The sequence below is a fragment of the Neoarius graeffei genome, chromosome 14 (assembly GCF_027579695.1).
Source record: "Neoarius graeffei isolate fNeoGra1 chromosome 14, fNeoGra1.pri, whole genome shotgun sequence".
In the NCBI taxonomy this organism is placed as follows: Eukaryota; Metazoa; Chordata; class Actinopteri; order Siluriformes; family Ariidae; genus Neoarius; species Neoarius graeffei.
This window is the reverse complement of record NC_083582.1, coordinates 74218191-74239658: the sequence shown is the minus strand read 5'-3', so window position 1 is coordinate 74239658 and position 21468 is coordinate 74218191. Positions and strand designations below refer to the sequence as shown.

At 41.5% G+C, this 21468-nt stretch overlaps 1 protein-coding gene across 1 annotated transcript in view; it reads right to left on the bottom strand.

Moving 5' to 3' along the window:
- lzts2b (leucine zipper, putative tumor suppressor 2b) overlaps nucleotides 1-20973 on the bottom strand; it is an 88283-nt gene extending 67310 nt beyond the window's left edge. Inside the window, exon 1 of the mRNA XM_060940304.1 lies at nucleotides 20812-20973. The gene's annotated coding sequence lies outside the window, so the exon portion shown is untranslated. The remainder of the gene's footprint in view (nucleotides 1-20811) is intronic.
- Nucleotides 20974-21468: the final 495 nt, after the last annotated feature.

The following is a 21468-nucleotide window of genomic DNA, read 5'->3' as shown; positions in this document are numbered from 1 at the left end:
AACATGCAAATTCCACACAGAAAGGCCCTCGCCGGCCACGGGGCTCGAACACGGACCTTCTTGCTGTGAGGCGACAGCGCTAACCACTACACCACCGTGCCGCCACTCTATATAAATATATAATTACAAAAAAATATATATATACTATATACCATATATACACTTAATAAATATCTATATAAATATATCATTACAAAAATAAATATCTACTACATACCTATCCCTATAAATATGAATATATAAACTATCCCCATAAATAAATATATACCATATATACCATATACTAAGTTAGTTCTAATATAACAATCAACCCTATTCTATTTATCCCTCATCATCCTCCGTTAACATACTTCCTCTTCTATATACTTGTTTAAAAATATTTTTTGTACCTTTTTTTAAACAGATTTATATTTGCACTTTGTTTTATTTCTGTTTCTAGTCTGTTCCATAAAGTCACCCCACAGCTCGATACGCACATGTTTTTCATATTTGTTCGAACCTTTGTTTTTTTAAAATTTAGGTCTCCCCTTAGATTATATCCCCCCTCTCTCTCACTAAACATTCCTTGTATATTTTTTGGCAATAGATTATTTCTCGCTTTGTACATTATTTGTGCTGTTCTGAATTTTACCAGATCCATAAATTTCAACATGTGTGATTTTATGAATAGTGGGTTTGTGTGATCTCTGTATCCTGTTTTGTTTATTGTCCTTATTGCTCTTTTCTGTATTATACATATCGGTTTCATGGGGGACAAAATTAAATATAACAATAGATGGATAAATAGTATGACGTGTCGTTATTTACTAAATCAACTTGGAGGGCACTTGGTAGGGTGCATACCTCTGCCAAGCCACATGTTATCGACATCAAAATCAAATAAGTGGAACCTAGGGTAATACTAAAGCCGTCCACCAAATTTCATCCAAATCCGTTCACTACTTTTTGAGTTACGTTGGGAAAAGAAAAAAAAAATCCTGGATCCACATACTGTACATATCCGGATTTGCATCCAAATCTAATCAATTGTTCCTTGACTCATGGCTCACCTTTCCTCCAAATTTCACCCAAATCCGTTCACTACTTCTTGACTTCCATTGGGAAATGACAAACAAACGGAGGCGAAAACATAACCTCCTCCAACAATGTTGGCAGAGGTAAAAATCTAATTGCTGTGGTATAAGATAAATAAAACATGTCAAGACAGGCTGTTATGAAAAAGAAGAATCACACAACCCTGCACACAACAACACTGATTGTTTTCCTAGAACAGTATGCCCTGTTGTGTTTTGTTCCTCATTTATCATCCAGCCATCCATCCATCCTGATAGAGGAAAACTGTTATTGCCAAGTCCTAATTTAGAGAAGGAACATCAATCAAACTTAACACTCGTTATGAGTACAGAAGATAAGTAGGTGTGCTCAGTCACATTCCCATCTTCCACTCCTTTACAGCACTTCCAATCAGAACAGCCGAGAAGTCAGACTGTTGTACCGAGAACAGTTGCATCCACTGCATGATGTATCAAAAACAAGTTTTTTTTCTTCTTCTCAGATTCAAGTACATTATTTAGATTCATTATCCATTATTTCAGCGTCGTCATTTTTTATTCTTCACAAAAATCATGAGAACAGTGTGTTCTTGACTATCGCAAATATTCATGATAGTCTAAAATCCTTCCCGTGCCATATCCTGGTCTTCCCAGGGAGTCTCCTGTCCCAATACTAACCGGGGTGGGTTTCCCAAAAGCCTCTTGAGGCCTCTGCATGCTCTTGCGACAAGGTTTTCGCAGATAGCTTTTCGCAGACAGTTGTAATTTATCGTTGAGCGGGGAGTAATAGGCGTGCGCGATGTTATTCACCGCCAAAACGCAAGGGGGCACGAAGTCGCGAAATCGCTAGGAGTAGTTGGTGGGTGTGGTTAGTGGAGTGTTTATCCTCCGGTTACTTATAATGACTAGAACTGGAGTCGTATAGATGTACGTACTTCCTCACTTCCTCGATCAACCGCTCTTCGTGCTGCTCCATCTTCGCTCGTGTTTTTAAAAATGGCGGTCGTGAAAACAAAACAAACTGGGAAAGTAGGGAAGCGGAAGTGCGTGTACAGCGGATGTAGAGTGGACCAATCAGAGCCCTCTTGTCTGCGACGCTGTCTGTGAGGCTGTCTGCGGTGGTCACAATTTTTGGGAGGTGCGCGCAGAGCGTCTGCGAAGGGGGGGGCTTCGCAGACGCCATCTGCGACGCCATCTGCGAGGACTGGGTTGTCAGCATAAATTGGCCTTCAATGCTAAGAGTGTCTTAACTAGGACAGAGTGTTCATTGTGCTCCTCGCTCTACCATTTAATGATGATCTTTGTGCTGCGATGCTTTTGGGAAACCCACCCCAGGCCATTAAAGTGCATTGAGTGGTGCCAATCTCTGTTTCTGTAGCCCTTGGCCTCTTGCCTATACAGCTAGGTTTACAGTCGGGGGCTGGTTCTCTGGTAACCGCGAGAGTTTGACTCACTACTCACATCTGGATTGCCACCATGCCTTGTAGGTACCATTATTGGGCGGCATGGAGGTGTTGTAGTTAGCATGGTCACCTCACAGCAAGAAGGTTCTGGGTTCAAGCCTAGCGGCCAACAGGGGCCTTTCTGTGGAGTTTGCATGTTCTCCCCATGTCTGCGTGAGTTTCCTCCAGGTGCTCTGGTTTCCCCCACAGTCCAAAAACATGCAGGTTAGGTTAACATGGGGCAGCCTTGGGCTGAAGTGCCCTTGAGCAAGGCATCTAACCCCGAACTGCTCCCTGGGTGCTGTAGTATAGCTGCCCACTGCTCTGGGTATGTGTGTGTGCTCACTGCTCACTTGTGTGTGCATGTGTGTGTTCACTGCTTCAGATGGGTTAAATGTAGAGAGTGAATTTCACTGTGTGCTTAAGTTTGTATTTGAGTGTATGTGTGACAAATAAAGGCTTCTTGGCTTGGCTTCTTCTTCATTTATGATGGTCTTTGGGATGATCCGACCATGGGATGGAGCGTGAGATCGACAGGCGGATCGGTGCAGCCTCCGCAGTGATGCGGTCGCTTTACCGGTCCGTCGTGGTGAAGAAGGAGCTGAGCCAAAAGGCGAAGCTCTCAATTTACCGGTCGATCTACGTTCCGACTCTCACCTATGGTCATGAGCTTTGGGTAATGACCAAAAGAACAAGATCGCGGATACAAGCGGCCGAAATGAGTTTCCTTCGCAGGGTGGCTGGGCGCTCCCTTAGAGATAGGGTGAGAAGCACAGTCACTCGGGAGGAGCTCGGAGTGGAGCCGCTGCTCCTCCACATCGAGAGGAATCAGCTGAGGTGGCTCGGGCATCTTTTTCCGATGCCTCCTGAATGCCTCCCTGGGGAGGTGTTCCAGGCATGTCCCCCCGGGAGGAGGCCCCGGGGAAGACCCAGGACACGCTGGAGGGACTATGTCTCTCGGCTGGCCTGGGAACGCCTCAGTGTTCTTCCCGAGGAGCTGGCCGAGGTGTCTGGGGAAAGGGAAGTTTGGGCTTCCATGCTTAGACTGCTGCCTCCGCGACCTGGTCCCGGATAAAGCGGAAGAAGACAAGACGAGACGAGACGAGACGAGATGACCATGGGTAGAACTCACAATCTCCCGGTCGAGAGGCGGACACGCTAACCACTAGGTCAGCTCGCAGTATTCATGAGAGTGCATTATGCTTAAAGAGACGTTTCAACCAAGTCAGACAACAATTAAAACTGTTTTTGGAATATAAAATGTCTTTTAAAGTCATTAATATAGTGTATATGGGCAAAAGTTTGTGGAAACCTGACCTTCACACCCATACGTGGTTCTTCCCCAAACTGTTGCCACAAAGTTACATTGTATTCTGGAGAATTCTTCACTGGCATTAAGAGACCCAAACCTGTTCCAGCATGACAATGCCCCTGTGCACAAGGTGAGCTCCATGAAGACATGATTTGCCAAGTTTGAAGTGGAAAAACTTGACTGTCCTACAAAAAACCTTGACCTCAACCCCACTGAACACCTTTGGGATGAACTGGAACACCGACTGCACCCCAGACCTCCTCAACCAGCATCACTGGATAAAAACCATCTTAATCAGGGTTCTCCAGAAAATCTGAAGTAGCCAGCTAAAAAAAAGTAGTAGGTTGTTCTGGAATTTGCGGCAGTGAAGCCGGTGCAGTGCACCAAAGGTGCGCTACTGCTAGGGGTTCTGGGGGCATCTCATCTCATTATCTCTAGCCGCTTTATCCTTCTACAGGGTCGCAGGCAAGCTGGAGCCTATCCCAGCTGACTACGGGCGAAAGGCGGGGTACACCCTGGACAAGTCGCCAGGTCATCACAGGGCTGACACATAGACACAGACAACCATTCACACTCACATTCACACCTACGGTCAATTTAGAGTCACCAGTTAACCTAACCTGCATGTCTTTGGACTGTGGGGGAAACCGGAGCACCCGGAGGAAACCCACGCGGACACGGGGAGAACATGCAAACTCCACACAGAAAGGCCCTCGCCGACCACGGGGCTCGAACCCAGAACCTTCTTGCTGTGAGGCGACAGCACTAACCACTACACCACCGTGCCGCCCGTTCTGGGGGCATGGTCCCCCGAAAAGTTTTTAAATTTACATGCCTTCTTGTAGCTCCTGGTGCATTCTCGGCTGATAAATTACTAACCATTTCTCTATAAAATACTTGTAAAATATGTATGAAATTTCCCTCCAGATGTGTGTGTGTGGGGCGGCACGGTGGTGTAGTGGTTAGCGCTGTCGCCTCACAGCAAGAAGGTCCGGGTTCGAGCCCCGTGGCCGGCGAGGGCCTTTCTGTGCGGAGTTTGCATGTTCTCCCCGTGTCCGCGTGGGTTTCCTCCGGGTGCTCCGGTTTCCCCCACAGTCCAAAGACATGCAGGTTAGGTTAACTGGTGACTCTAAATTGAGCGTAGGTGTGAATGTGAGTGTGAATGGTTGTCTGTGTCTATGTGTCAGCCCTGTGATGACCTGGCGACTTGTCCAGGGTGTACCCCGCCTTTCGCCCATAGTCAGCTGGGATAGGCTCCAGCTTGCCTGCGACCCTGTAGAAGGATAAAGCGGCTAGAGATAATGAGATGAGATGAGATGAGATGAGATGAGATGAGATGAGATGAGATGTGTGTGTGTGCTTGGATTTCTCAGTCACCCTCTGTAGTATGCTGCCTGGCTCTGTAACATAACTACATGGTGTAACATAACTACATATGCTAAGGCATGGGCATGTGGTCCGCCTCAGCCAATCAGAGCGCGAGAATCAATCAACAAATATGGCGTCTCTTCTGGTCATGCTAGAACCGAATCGAAGACAATTTCATGGTGGAATAATTGGATTTGCAGCAAATTATGGGCAGCAGAGATTATATAAATTGCTTGAACATGGAAAGGTTAGTTTTTTTTGTTTTTTTCTGGGATCGAGTAGCCGGCGCAGACCATCTGTGTAGGCGGAGAAAACTGCCCATCGCTGGCATTTGTGGACATCTGGGTCACTAATGCTCTGGTGGCTGAATGAACACTTCCCGACAGCCACACTCCAAAATCTAGTGGAAAGCCTTCCCAGAAGAGTGGAGGTTATTGTAACAGTTAAAGGGAACTAAATATTGAATGAGATGTTCAACAAGCACATATGGTTATGACGGTCAGGTGTACAAATAATTTTGGCCATATAGCATGTATGGCATGACAAAAATAAAAAATAAAAAGTCATTTTGTGTGAGCAAGATATTGAAGTACGGTCCATTTGGGTCATTTCTCAAACCTTTATCTTTTGCTGTTATCGCTGTTTAAAATAAAACATTCATGAGTCATTAGTATCAATTAATTTATTGATATTTCCGAACGATTTAAAACTTTAGTAACAACCCAGACTTGTCTGAGTCCTTAATAAGCAGCGATCATGAGTACTTTAATCTCACATTGCTGCTGTGCACTAAGAGGATAATGGGTTTAATTAAAGTGCTGAATAACGCCAACGGGCTCTTGAGTGATATTAGTCTGACTTCAGCACAAAAACTGTTCATGGGAGAGTGAAAGAAAGGAGATGAGAACGGTTTCCCAACATCAGGGTGGCAATTTAACACAAAACACACCCTATCCCGGGAAAATCCCACCTACTCAAAATCTGACGTAACATTTAACCACAGATTACTGCATTTTATACAGACATATTACTGGATCCTTAGTTCTGCCTGAACTGCGCCCACAAACATAATATTTATTCCATCCACATTCACTGGATATGAGCAATCGAACACTCTGATTGGCTACTCTACTACTAGGATATCAGCTCATATGCCATCAGTAGAGAAAAACAAAATGGCAGAGCGTGTTGCTGAGCCAACCGAGGATGAAATAAAAACTCTACTTGAAAACAAAACCCCCAGAAATACAAAAAAGCAACAAAATATGGAATAAAAGTATTTGATGGTCAGAGCATGTCTTTTTTTTTCAGGATTTATTATTATTGCATTTTTCACAAATTGCTCCTGTCATTTTGCCGGTTTGTTGTTCTAAGTGGAAATGATTTTGTTGGACATTTTGTATAAAATTTGTATTTATCAAAATTGCCAAAAAATAAATAAATAAAAATTAAACATGCTCTTTTTCTCAAAATCCAGTAAATATGGATAGAATAAAACCGTTATTCCACTCAATCTTGTCGTACATGGATTGTAGACAATTCGGTGCTACGCGCCTCGTCAGCTATCAGCTCATGCACAACTCAATTTCGTGGAATAACTGTTTTTTTTATGCACATAGATAGATAGATAGATAGATAGATAGATAGATAGATAGATAGATAGATAGATAGATAGATAGATAGATAGATAGATAGAGCTTACAATATGTCGTTTCTGACAAACTGATATCCATAAAAAGAATTCCAGAATGACTTTGCAGAAATAAAAAAAAGCACCATCTTGAAGCCAGACATGCTTTCTTTCTGAACACATACTTTGGCAGAGGTACAAACATCGCTAACAAAAAATCCTTGCAAAGAGAGAGAGAGAAAAAAACACTAAACAGAATTTTACCACAAAACCCCGTAGCATATGTCGGTGGCCAGGATGGCTTGACGCTAACAGCATAAGTGATTAAGGATATACAGGATTGGTTAAACTGATATCTAACTCCCATCTGCAGGAATGTTTGGATTTATCACGTTTTACAAAATTAGCATAAGTCTATGTCTGTTGTAAATAATTAACAGTTATTCCATGAAATCGAGTCGTACATGACCTGATAGCCAACGAGGCGCGTAGCACCGAGTTGTTTATAATCCATGTATGACGAGATTGAGTGGAATAACTCTTTTATTCTATCCACATTCACTGGATTTTGAGACATAGAGCATTTTTATTTTTAGCAAATTTGATAAATAAAAACTTTATACAAAACGTCCGACAAAATAATTTCCGCTTAGAATGTAAACAAACCGGTGAAATGACAGGAGCAATTTGTGAAAAATGCTATTATTATTATTATTATTATTATTATTATTATTATTATTGAAAAATAAAAGAGATACGTTCTTACCATCAAGTAATTTTATTCCATATTTTGTTGGGTTTTTTGTATTTTTTGTGGTTTTGTTTTCGAGTAGTTTTTATTTCATCCTCGGTTGGCTCAGCAACACGCTCCGCCATTTTGTTTTTCTCTACTCACGGTATATGACCTGATAGCCTAGTAGTAGAGTAGCCAATCAGGGTGCACGATTGCTCATATCCAGTGAATGTGGATAGAATAATATAAATTAGCTAAATATACAAGAATATGCAAACTTCAACCGAAAAAAAGAAAAAAAAAACGCTTCACACTTTTGTTACTGACAGGAATTGAAACTTTCCAACAAATCAACAAGGTGTCAGCTAAAAACAGTTTTAAGTGATGATTAAGCTGTTCTTTAATGAGGGCAGTGGTGGCTCAATGGGGACTGATCAGACGGTCAGGGGTTCAAGAAAAAGGGGTAATTGAGCGTTCGGAATGCGTACCCATGGGGGGGGGGAGGCTCAGCTCGCATCAGCCTTCTATTTAGTTTTGGCCTTTGTTGACATCAACTATTTTTACTTCTGAATCACCATTTATACTCAACACCACCTATTTTCGAATGGGAAGAAATTGCTTCTGTGCATTCATAGTATTTTAAAAACTAATCCACTCCTTAGCTAGAGGGTGGTGTGTGTGTGTGTGTGTGTGTGTGTGTGTGTGTGTGTGTAAGTAAATCAGTTTCACCACGCAACACAGATGTGTCAATGTGAAAGATGAGCAACACACTGAATACAGCAAACAAGGAATGGAACAGAGCGAACACTGAGAGAGTGTGATTGGACTGTGTAGGGTGTGTGTATGAGACAGAGAGAGAGAGAGAGAGAGAGAGAGAGAGAGAGAGATCTATGGCCTAATTCCTCTCAAGTATCACACACACATACAGACACACAGATAGACTGTTCACAAATTGGGCAAAAGTCTTACAATCTTACAACAGTTCAACATGTGTTGACAGTAGTACAGTGTAAGTGCTTCCATAATGAGGTATCGTAGTGTGTGTACCTGTGTAGTGAGGTATGGTACAGTGTGTGTACCTGTGTAGTGAGGTACTGTACAGTGTGTGTACCTGTGTAGTGAGGTATTGTACAGTGTGTGTACCTGTGTAGTGAGGTATTGTACAGTGTGTGTACCTGTGTAGTGAGGTATTGTACAGTGTGTACCTGTGTAGTGAGATATTGTACAGTGTGTACCTGTGTAGTGAGGTACCGTATTGTACAGTGTGTGTACCTGTGTAGTGAGGTATTGTACAATGTGTGTACCTGTGTAGTGAGGTATTGTACAGTGTGTGTACCTGTGTAGTGAGGTATTGTACAGTGTGTACCTGTGTAGTGAGGTATGGTACAGTGTGTGTACCTGTGTAGTGAGGTATTGTACAGTGTGTACCTGTGTAGTGAGGTATTGTACAGTGTGTACCTGTGTAGTGAGGTATTGTACAATGTGTGTACCTGTGTAGTGAGGTATTGTACAGTGTGTGTACCTGTGTAGTGAGGTATTGTACAGTGTGTACCTGTGTAGTGAGGTATTGTACAGTGTGTACCTGTGTAGTGAGGTATTGTACAGTGTGTGTACTTGTGTAGTGAGGTATGGTACAGTGTGTGTACCTGTGTAGTGAGGTATGGTACAGTGTGTATACCTGTGTAGTGAGGTATTGTACAGTGTGTGTACCTGTGTAGTGAGGTATTGTACAGTGTGTACCTGTGTAGTGAGGTATTGTACAGTGTGTGTACCTGTGTAGTGACGTATTGTACAGTGTGTACCTGTGTAGTGAGGTATTGTACAGTGTGTGTACCTGTGTAGTGAGGTATTGTACAGTATGTACCTGTGTAGTGAGGTATGGTACAGTGTGTATACCTGTGTAGTGAGGTATTGTACAGTGTGTGTACCTGTGTAGTGAGGTATTGTACAGTGTGTGTACCTGTGTAGTGAGGTATTGTACAGTGTGTACCTGTGTAGTGAGATATTGTACAGTGTGTACCTGTGTAGTGAGGTACCGTATTGTACAGTGTGTGTACCTGTGTAGTGAGGTATTGTACAATGTGTGTACCTGTGTAGTGAGGTATTGTACAGTGTGTGTACCTGTGTAGTGAGGTATTGTACAGTGTGTACCTGTGTAGTGAGGTATTGTACAGTGTGTACCTGTGTAGTGAGGTATTGTACAATGTGTGTACCTGTGTAGTGAGGTATTGTACAGTGTGTGTACCTGTGTAGTGAGGTATTGTACAGTGTGTACCTGTGTAGTGAGGTATTGTACAGTGTGTACCTGTGTAGTGAGGTATTGTACAGTGTGTGTACTTGTGTAGTGAGGTATGGTACAGTGTGTGTACCTGTGTAGTGAGGTATGGTACAGTGTGTATACCTGTGTAGTGAGGTATTGTACAGTGTGTGTACCTGTGTAGTGAGGTATTGTACAGTGTGTACCTGTGTAGTGAGGTATTGTACAGTGTGTGTACCTGTATAGTGACGTATTGTACAGTGTGTACCTGTGTAGTGAGGTATTGTACAGTGTGTGTACCTGTGTAGTGAGGTATTGTACAGTATGTACCTGTGTAGTGAGGTATTGTACAGTGTGTATACCTGTGTAGTGAGGTATTGTACAGTGTGTGTACCTGTGTAGTGAGGTATTGTACAGTGTGTGTACCTGTGTAGTGAGGTATTGTACAGTGTGTACCTGTGTAGTGAGGTATTGTACAGTGTGTATCTGTGTAGTGAGGTATGGTACAGTGTGTATACCTGTGTAGTGAGGTATTGTACAGTGTGTGTACCTGTGTACTGAGGTATTGTACAGTGTGTGTACCTGTGTAGTGAGGTATTGTACAGTGTGTATCTGTGTAGTGAGGTATGGTACAGTGTGTATACCTGTGTAGTGAGGTATTGTACAGTGTGTATCTGTGTAGTGAGGTATGGTACAGTGTGTATACCTGTGTAGTGAGGAATTGTACAGTGTGTGTACCTGTGTATTGAGGTATTGTACAGTGTGTACCTGTGTAGTGAGGTATTGTACAGTGTGTACCTGTGTAGTGAGGTATTGTACAGTGTGAACCTGTGTAGTGAGGTATTGTAAAGTGTGTGTACCTGTGTAGTGAGGTATTGTACAGTGTGTACCTGTATAGTGAGGTATTGTACAGTGTGTACCTGTGTAGTGAGGTATTGTACAGTGTGTGTACCTGTGTAGTGAGGTATTGTACAGTGTGTGTACCTGTGTAGTGAGGTATTGTACAGTGTGTACCTGTGTAGTGAGGTATTGTACAGTGTGTGTACCTGTGTAGTGAGGTATTGTACAGTGTGTATTCCTGTGTAGTGAGGTATGGTACAGTGTGTATTCCTGTGTAGTGAGGTATGGTACAGTGTGTACCTGTGTAGTGAGGTATTGTACAGTGTGTATTCCTGTGTAGTGAGGTATTGTACAGTGTGTACCTGTGTAGTGAGGTATGGTACAGTGTGTATACCTGTGTAGTGAGGTATGGTACAGTGTGTACCTGTGTAGTGAGGTATGGTACAGTGTGTATTCCTGTGTAGTGAGGTATTGTACAGTGTGTGTACCTGTGTAGTGAGGTATTGTACAGTGTGTACCTGTGTAGTGAGGTATTGTACAATGTGTGTACCTGTGTAGTGAGGTATTGTACAATGTGTGTACCTGTGTAGTGAGGTATTGTACAGTGTGTACCTGTGTAGTGAGGTATTGTACAGTGTGTACCTGTGTAGTGAGGTATTGTACAGTGTGTACCTGTGTAGTGAGGTATTGTACAATGTGTGTACCTGTGTAGTGAGGTATTGTACAGTGTGTGTACCTGTGTGCTGAGGTATTGTACAGTGTGTACCTGTGTACTGAGGTATTGTACAGTGTGTACCTGTGTAGTGAGGTATTGTACAGTGTGTGTACCTGTGTAGTGAGGTATTGTACAGTGTGTGTACCTGTGTAGTGAGGTATGGTACAGTTGTGTGTACCTGTGTAGTGAGGTATTGTACAGTGTGTGTACCTGTGTAGTGAGGTATTGTACAGTGTGTGTACCTGTGTAGTGACGTATTGTACAGTGTGTACCTGTGTAATGAGGTATTGTACAGTGTGTGTACCTGTGTAGTGAGGTATTGTACAGTGTGTACCTGTGTAGTGAGGTATGGTACAGTGTGTATACCTGTGTAGTGAGGTATTGTACAGTGTGTGTACCTGTGTAGTGAGGTATTGTACAGTGTGTATTCCTGTGTAGTGAGGTATGGTACAGTGTGTATTCCTGTGTAGTGAGGTATTGTACAGTGTGTATTCCTGTGTAGTGAGGTATTGTACAATGTGTATTCCTGTGTAGTGAGGTATTGTACAGTGTGTATTCCTGTGTAGTGAGGTATTGTATAGTGTGTACCTGTGTAGTGAGGTATTGTACAGTGTGTATTCCTGTGTAGTAAGGTATGGTACAGTGTGTATTCCTGTGTAGTGAGGTATTGTACAATGTGTGTACCTGTGTAGTGAGGTATGGTACAGTGTGTGTACCTGTGTACTGAGGTATTGTACAGTGTGTACCTGTGTAGTGAGGTATTGTACAGTGTGTGTACCTGTGTAGTGAGGTATTGTACAGTGTGTGTACCTGTGTAGTGAGGTATTGTACAGTGTGTACCTGTGTAGTGAGGTATTGTACAGTGTGTGTACCTGTGTAGTGAGGTATTGTACAGTGTGTATTCCTGTGTAGTGAGGTATGGTACAGTGTGTACCTGTGTAGTGAGGTATTGTACAGTGTGTATTCCTGTGTAGTGAGGTATTGTACAGTGTGTACCTGTGTAGTGAGGTATGGTACAGTGTGTATACCTGTGTAGTGAGGTATTGTACAGTGTGTATTCCTGTGTAGTGAGGTATTGTACAGTGTGTACCTGTGTAGTGAGGTATGGTACAGTGTGTACCTGTGTAGTGAGGTATTGTACAGTGTGTATTCCTGTGTAGTGAGGTATTGTACAGTGTGTATTCCTGTGTAGTGAGGTATTGTATAGTGTGTACCTGTGTAGTGAGGTATTGTACAGTGTGTATTCCTGTGTAGTAAGGTATGGTACAGTGTGTATTCCTGTGTAGTGAGGTATTGTACAATGTGTGTACCTGTGTAGTGAGGTATTGTACAGTGTGTATTCCTGTGTAGTGAGGTATGGTACAGTGTGTGTACCTGTGTACTGAGGTATTGTACAGTGTGTACCTGTGTAGTGAGGTATTGTACAGTGTGTGTACCTGTGTAGTGAGGTATTGTACAGTGTGTGTACCTGTGTAGTGAGGTATTGTACAGTGTGTACCTGTGTAGTGAGGTATTGTACAGTGTGTGTACCTGTGTAGTGAGGTATTGTACAGTGTGTATTCCTGTGTAGTGAGGTATGGTACAGTGTGTACCTGTGTAGTGAGGTATTGTACAGTGTGTATTCCTGTGTAGTGAGGTATTGTACAGTGTGTACCTGTGTAGTGAGGTATGGTACAGTGTGTATACCTGTGTAGTGAGGTATTGTACAGTGTGTATTCCTGTGTAGTGAGGTATTGTACAGTGTGTACCTGTGTAGTGAGGTATGGTACAGTGTGTACCTGTGTAGTGAGGTATTGTACAGTGTGTATTCCTGTGTAGTGAGGTATTGTACAGTGTGTACCTGTGTAGTGAGGTATGGTACAGTGTGTATTCCTGTGTAGTGAGGTATTGTACAGTGTGTATTCCTGTGTAGTGAGGTATTGTACAATGTGTATTCCTGTGTAGTGAGGTATTGTACAGTGTGTATTCCTGTGTAGTGAGGTATTGTATAGTGTGTACCTGTGTAGTGAGGTATTGTACAGTGTGTATTCCTGTGTAGTAAGGTATGGTACAGTGTGTATTCCTGTGTAGTGAGGTATTGTACAATGTGTGTACCTGTGTAGTGAGGTATTGTACAGTGTGTATTCCTGTGTAGTGAGGTATGGTACAGTGTGTGTACCTGTGTACTGAGGTATTGTACAGTGTGTACCTGTGTAGTGAGGTATTGTACAGTGTGTGTACCTGTGTAGTGAGGTATTGTACAGTGTGTGTACCTGTGTAGTGAGGTATTGTACAGTGTGTACCTGTGTAGTGAGGTATTGTACAGTGTGTGTACCTGTGTAGTGAGGTATTGTACAGTGTGTATTCCTGTGTAGTGAGGTATGGTACAGTGTGTATTCCTGTGTAGTGAGGTATGGTACAGTGTGTACCTGTGTAGTGAGGTATTGTACAGTGTGTATTCCTGTGTAGTGAGGTATTGTACAGTGTGTACCTGTGTAGTGAGGTATGGTACAGTGTGTATACCTGTGTAGTGAGGTATGGTACAGTGTGTACCTGTGTAGTGAGGTATGGTACAGTGTGTATTCCTGTGTAGTGAGGTATTGTACAGTGTGTGTACCTGTGTAGTGAGGTATTGTACAGTGTGTACCTGTGTAGTGAGGTATTGTACAATGTGTGTACCTGTGTAGTGAGGTATTGTACAATGTGTGTACCTGTGTAGTGAGGTATTGTACAGTGTGTACCTGTGTAGTGAGGTATTGTACAGTGTGTACCTGTGTAGTGAGGTATTGTACAGTGTGTACCTGTGTAGTGAGGTATTGTACAATGTGTGTACCTGTGTAGTGAGGTATTGTACAGTGTGTGTACCTGTGTACTGAGGTATTGTACAGTGTGTACCTGTGTACTGAGGTATTGTACAGTGTGTACCTGTGTAGTGAGGTATTGTACAGTGTGTGTACCTGTGTAGTGAGGTATTGTACAGTGTGTGTACCTGTGTAGTGAGGTATGGTACAGTTGTGTGTACCTGTGTAGTGAGGTATTGTACAGTGTGTGTACCTGTGTAGTGAGGTATTGTACAGTGTGTGTACCTGTGTAGTGAGGTATTGTACAGTGTGTACCTGTGTAGTGAGGTATTGTACAGTGTGTGTACCTGTGTAGTGACGTATTGTACAGTGTGTACCTGTGTAATGAGGTATTGTACAGTGTGTGTACCTGTGTAGTGAGGTATTGTACAGTGTGTACCTGTGTAGTGAGGTATGGTACAGTGTGTATACCTGTGTAGTGAGGTATTGTACAGTGTGTGTACCTGTGTAGTGAGGTATTGTACAGTGTGTGTACCTGTGTAGTGAGGTATTGTACAGTGTGTATTCCTGTGTAGTGAGGTATGGTACAGTGTGTATTCCTGTGTAGTGAGGTATTGTACAGTGTGTATTCCTGTGTAGTGAGGTATTGTACAATGTGTATTCCTGTGTAGTGAGGTATTGTACAGTGTGTATTCCTGTGTAGTGAGGTATTGTATAGTGTGTACCTGTGTAGTGAGGTATTGTACAGTGTGTATTCCTGTGTAGTAAGGTATGGTACAGTGTGTATTCCTGTGTAGTGAGGTATTGTACAATGTGTGTACCTGTGTAGTGAGGTATTGTACAGTGTGTATTCCTGTGTAGTGAGGTATGGTACAGTGTGTGTACCTGTGTAGTGAGGTATTGTACAGTGTGTATTCCTGTGTAGTGAGGTATTGTACAGTGTGTATTCCTGTGTAGTGAGGTATGGTACAGTGTGTGTACCTGTGTAGTGAGGTATTGTACAGTGTGTATTCCTGTGTAGTGAGGTATTGTACAGTGTGTATTCCTGTGTAGTGAGGTATGGTACAGTGTGTGTACCTGTGTAGTGAGGTATTGTACAGTGTGTATTCCTGTGTAGTGAGGTATTGTACAGTGTGTATTCCTGTGTAGTGAGGTATTGTATAGTGTGTACCTGTGTAGTGAGGTATTGTACAGTGTGTATTCCTGTGTAGTAAGGTATGGTACAGTGTGTATTCCTGTGTAGTGAGGTATTGTACAATGTGTGTACCTGTGTAGTGAGGTATTGTACAGTGTGTATTCCTGTGTAGTGAGGTATGGTACAGTGTGTGTAACTGTGTAGTGAGGTATTGTACAGTGTGTATTCCTGTGTAGTGAGGTATTGTACAGTGTGTATTCCTGTGTAGTGAGGTATGGTACAGTGTGTATTCCTGTGTAGTGAGGTATTGTACAGTGTGTACCTGTGTAGTGAGGTATTGTACAGTGTGTACCTGTGTAGTGAGGTATGGTACAGTGTGTGTACCTGTGTAGTGAGGTATTGTACAGTGTGTGTACCTGTGTAGTGAGGTATTGTACAGTGTGTGTACCTGTGTAGTGAGGTATTGTACAGTGTGTGTACCTGTGTAGTGAGGTATTGTACAGTGTGTGTACCTGTGTAGTGAGGTATTGTACAGTGTGTGTACCTGTGTAGTGAGGTATTGTACAGTGTGTGCAGATTTGTGAAGTGATTTTCACCATTACATGTAGGTCAGGTTGCCATAAGCTGAATGCATGTGTGAGCAGTAGTCAGATCTGTAGTTTTCTATCCCTGTACAGTGAAACCCTGGATTTAAGATCCGTTTCTCATCTTCCTCAGTTTCAATCACTACTTAGTACACACTACTACAGGGACTTTTTTTTTTTTTTTGCTAATTCCTTGTTCCACTTTTTAAATGTTTTACCAGAACCTTTTTTTCCCCTGCAAACTTTATAAGTATATCCCGCCAATTTTTTTTTCAGGCCATTAAAAATATCATGACATGGAATAAATAAAATGTGCTAAACAATAGAGATTTTCAGTATCAGTGCAAAACAAAATCAATACAAAAGACAGCAGGTTTAAAAACTTGGTGCCTTGAGTCTTCCTGAAACAGCTATAAGAACGTACAAAACTTTCCCAAAATGCCTTCTGATTTTCCATACTTTTGAAACAGGCCTGGTAAATGACTAGTAAATGACTATTTTCTTTCCAGACTTTCCAGAACTGTGCAAGAGTCAAGTTCGAGTTACGAAATGACTTTCACAAAAAAAAAAAATTAAAACCCATGGTAAATACACTTATCTCTCCAGTATTGTACAATGATAATATTATAAAGCACAATAAAGATAATTTGGCTCTAATTTTGATTAGAAAATATGATCTCCTTGCGACACACTGTAGAGCTTATGTTCGAACTTAGGAGTGCTGAAACCCTACATATTTTAGTTTAGGTTAAACAGAATTATGGTTTTATTACACCTGAAACGGTACGACTGCTGCCTGAAATGTCAACTTTCCAGATTCCACAGGTGCGATAGTGTGACACTGTAAACACGGGTGCACTGATACACAGGGTTGCCAGATCATTTCTTACAAAGATTGGTATACCATAGGAAATGGCAGCTCAGTTGGTAAACATTTAGACATGTTATACACTCAACTGGTCGTTTATTGTGTATACTGATTAAAAAAAGGAAAAAAAATACTTTGACAAGAAAATGGCAGGGAAACTCATGGTACCTTCAAGTGCTACCAGAATTGTGGTAAATACAGCATGAGTTTCTGTCATAAAGGTTTCACATGAACATTTGGTACAAGTGTGAGCTTCAGAAATGATTCTGATACCCAAGTTTCCAAAATCTATCTTCGTGTTTGAGGATTGAGTCATTCTTTATTTTTCTAAACACAATTTACATTTAGGAGTCACAAGTTGAAGAATTAAAGCGAACTTCCTTCTTTAACCACAGGCTTCAGTTTGTATATTTGTATAAGTGGGTGAAGTTAGAGAGCTATCAAACATTAGCAGTGCACTAAAGTACATGCAGGCTTCATCAGTGTATGTTCACAAATCAGCATTGAACGTTTTTGCCAAATTGGCAGATAAAAACATGTCAAATCACAAATCGTTAATCTAATCTCTAGTCCCTTCGTCAGCTGCCAAAAATCAAGCCTTTTCACAGGAAATAATCTGGGCCTTTAGCAAAGCTCTGGAGATCTGGCAATATATGTGAAGTTAAAGAATTAGTTTGTTGATTAAAATTATATATCTGATGAGTGTGTGCTTGAAAATGGGATCTTTGTTCCGTGACCTTAAAGGCACTTAAGACAGTCGCAGGTGTGTTTGCTTTCCCTGACTACTGACTTTCAGGCATAATTACTCAGTTTATGGATGTTTGAGGCCAAACACTCTCTCCCTCTCTCTCATACAGAGCCAGATTCCTCAAGCTTACTCCCCCGTTTCTTCTTACTGCTCTAATTCACTCACATAATACTATCACGTGGTAATGTATGGGAGCCTGTTTCCACTACCATAATAATGAGAAAGTTCCTCATAATTATGACTTACATTCTCATAATAATGACTTAATATCTCATAATAATGAGATAATTTTCACATAATTAGGACTTCCTATCTCATAATAACAAAAGCTCATCCCATGGCTTAGTATCTCATAATTATGACTTGCTGTCTCATAAAAAGGAAATCCTATCTCATGACTTAGTATCTCATGATTGTTACTTGCTATCTGATAAAAGCCTATCCCATGACTTAGTATCTCATTACTTGCTATCTCATAGTAATAAAAGCCTATCCCATGACTTAGTATCTCATGACTTGCTATCTCATAATAATGAAAGCCTATCCCATGACTTAGTATCTCATTACTTGCTATCTCATAGTAATAAAAGCCTATCCCATGACTTAGAATCTCATTACTTGCTATGTCATAATTATGAAAGCCTATCCCATGACTTAGTATATCATGATTATTACTTGCTATCTTATAATAAGGAAATCCTATCCCATGAATTACTGTAGTATCTCATGATTATTACTTGCTATCTCATAGTAATAAAAGCCTATCCCATGACTTAGCATCTCATGATTATTACTTGCTATCTCATAATAATGAAAGTCTATCCCATGACTTAGTATCTCATGATTATTACTTGCTATCTCATAATAATGAAAGTCTATCCCATGACTTAGTATCTCATGATTATTACTTGCTATCTCATAATAATGAAAGTCTATCCCATGACTTAGTATCTCATGATTATTACTTGCTATCCCATAGTAATAAAAGCCTATCCCATGACTTAGTATCTCGTTACTTGCTATCTCATAGTAATAAAAGCCTATCCCATGACTTAGAATCTCATTACTTGCTATGTCATAATTATGAAAACCTATCCCATGACTTAGTATCTCATGATTATTACTTGCTATCTTATAATAAGGAAATCCTATCCCATGACTTAGCATCTCATGATTATTACTTGCTATCTTACAACCCCGATTCCAAAAAAGTTGGGACAAAGTACAAATTGTAAATAAAAACGGAATGCAATAATTTACAAATCTCAAAAACTGATATTGTATTCACAATAGAACATAAACGACATATCAAATGTCGAAAATGAGACATTTTGAAATTTCATGCCAAATATTGGCTCATTTGAAATTTCATGACAGCAACACATCTCAAAAAAGTTGGGACAGGGGTAATAAGAGGCTGGAAAAGTTAAAGGTACAAAAAAGGAACAGCTGGAGGACCAAATTGCAACTCATTAGGTCAATTGGCAATAGGTCATTAACATGACTGGGTATAAAAAGAGCATCTTGGAGTGGCAGCGGCTCTCAGAAGTAAAGATGGGAAGAGGATCACCAATCCCCCTAATTCTGCGCCGACAAATAGTGGAGCAATATCAGAAAGGAGTTCGACAGTGTAAAATTGCAAAGAGTTTGAACATATCATCATCTATAGTGCATAATATCATCAAAAGATTCAGAGAATCTGGAAGAATCTCTGTGCGTAAGGGTCAAGGCCGGAAAACCATACTGGGTGCCCGTGATCTTCGGGCCCTTAGACGGCACTGCATCACATACAGGCATGCTTCTGTATTGGAAATCACAAAATGGGCTCAGGAATATTTCCAGAGAACATTATCTGTGAACACAATTCACCGTGCCATCCACCGTTGCCAGCTAAAACTCTATAGTTCAAAGAAGAAGCCGTATCTAAACACGATCCAGAAGCGCAGACGTCTTCTCTGGGCCAAGGCTCATTTAAAATGGACTGTGGCAAAGTGGAAAACTGTTCTATGGTCAGACGAATCAAAATTTGAAGTTCTTTATGGAAATCAGGGATGCCGTGCCATTCGGACTAAAGAGGAGAAGGACGACCCAAGTTGTTATCAGCGCTCAGTTCAGAAGCCTGCGTCTCTGATGGTATGGGGTTGCATTAGTGCGTGTGGCATGGGCAGCTTACACATCTGGAAAGACACCATCAATGCTGAAAGGTATATCCAGGTTCTAGAGCAACATATGCTCCCATCCAGACGACGTCTCTTTCAGGGAAGACCTTGCATTTTCCAACATGACAATGCCAAACCACATACTGCATCAATTACAGCATCATGGCTGCGTAGAAGAAGGGTCCGGGTACTGAACTGGCCAGCCTGCAGTCCAGATCTTTCACCCATAGAAAACATTTGGCGCATCATAAAACGGAAGATACGACAAAAAAGACCTAAGACAGTTGAGCAACTAGAATCCTACATTAGACAAAAATGGGTTAACATTCCTATCCCTAAACTTGAGCAACTTGTCTCCTCAGTCCCCAGACGTTTACAGACTGTTGTAAAGAGAAAAGGGGATGTCTCACAGTGGGAAACATGGCCTTGTCCCAACTTTTTTGAGATGTGTTGTTGTCATGAAATTTAAAATCACCTAATTTTTCTCTTTAAATGATACATTTTCTCAGTTTAAACATTTGACATGTCATCTATGTTCTATTCTGAATAAAATATGGAATTTTGAAACTTCCACATCATTGCATCCAGTTTTTATTTACAATTTGTACTTTGTCCCAACTTTTTTGGAATCGGGGTTGTATAATAATGATTTGCTCTCTCATAGTAATGAGATGTTCTCATTATTATGACACAGGCTACTATGTACCAAGTGGCAGAAACAGGCTTCCATAATAACAGGAGTACAGGATATTAAAAACTGGGTGAAATATTTGGGGTATTTCCTCCGAATCATGTCTGTTTACAGGAAATACAAACATCATAAGTATTAAACATGAAGGATGAAAACAGAAAGCTCCTCCACCGACAGGAGTGTGTGCAGGACAGTGCAGGTTTTCCCTCTGTCCGGGTTCATCTGAGTGCATTAGGCTACTTGATTAGTTTATGACCTTGTTTTAATCTGACACAAAGTGCATTAAGATAAAAACATCAGCACAACAGCTGGCACACTTTCCCAAACTCCTAACACAAAACATCTGCATGAATGAATGACGCATCCTTTTGAATAGCATTCAACGACCATCCACTGCTGTAAATAACAAACTGTTTCCCATGTTATTAGATCCGATTCATATCTGTGTGTCTAATCCACTGTGGATTAGACAGTGAAATTAATCCCACTGAACTCACCATCAGGATCCAGAAACTTCCCCGAGCTTCACTGCTGATGAATCGCCTACACACACTCGAATCATACACAGATCCTAAACGCAGTTCGGGCTCTGATCCGATCTGATCCGATCTGGTCTGATCTCACTGTCTCGGTGTCATTTCACAGAGGGAAGTTTACAGTACGAGCGAGGAAAGCTGCCTCCTGTCCGGGTTGCCAGATTGGATCCAACCCACCCTGCTGGGAAATTCACTGGAAAACAAACAGAAATGTCTCATGTGGGAGAAAAATAATCTTCTATACACACTACCGTTCAAAAGTTTGGGGTCACTTTGAAATGTCCTTATTTTTGAAAGAAAAGCACTGTTCTTTTCAATGAAGATCACTTTAAACTAATCAGAAATCCACTCTATACATTGCTAATGTGGTAAATGACTATTCTAGCTGCAAATGTCTGGTTTTTGGTGCAATATCTCCATAGGTGTATAGAGGCCCATTTCCAGCAACTCTCACTCCAGTGTTCTAATGGTACAATGTGTTTGCTCATTGCCTCAGAAGGCTAATGGATGATTAGAAAACCCTTGTACAATCATGTTAGCACAGCTGAAAACTGTCGAGCTCTTTAGAGAAGCTATAAAACTGACCTTCCTTTGAGCAGATTGAGTTTCTGGAGCATC